Genomic DNA, 494 nt, shown 5'->3' with positions numbered 1-494 from the left:
TGCTGTGTTCATTCAGCTCTGCACCTTGTTGTCTCGGATTCTCCAGCATCTGCAGTTCCTACTATTTCTGCAGATATACTGTGTTTTAACAAGGCTAGGTCAGTACTTAGGCAACCAGACATACATTAATTAAAGCAAAATGTGATGAAGATCAGAATATACAGATGCTAGCTTTTTGCTACCCTACATGACTTCTCAGACTAGGGAAAGGCAGGTTGCAGTTACAGCAATATGCACTGTTTCATAAAGCTAAAGTTTCCCTACTTCCTCCTTCTAGTCTTGTATTATTTTAACTCATTACTTCTCAGCCTGACTTAAACAATCTCAACGTACAATTATTCCACAGTATCAAAAAAAATCACATAATACTTCTCTAGGTCCTATTAGCTGAATCAATACATTATTAGTATGATAATGCAGTTTTTTTTCTTAGGAGAAAACCACTGCAGGAATGCCACTGCTTATCAAAACTGGTAAAGGCCTTCATAGACCTT

Source organism: Rhincodon typus, chromosome 35, assembly GCF_021869965.1.
Source record: "Rhincodon typus isolate 14 chromosome 35, sRhiTyp1.1, whole genome shotgun sequence".
NCBI classification, from domain to species: Eukaryota; Metazoa; Chordata; class Chondrichthyes; order Orectolobiformes; family Rhincodontidae; genus Rhincodon; species Rhincodon typus.
Note: the sequence above shows the minus strand (reverse complement) of the source record.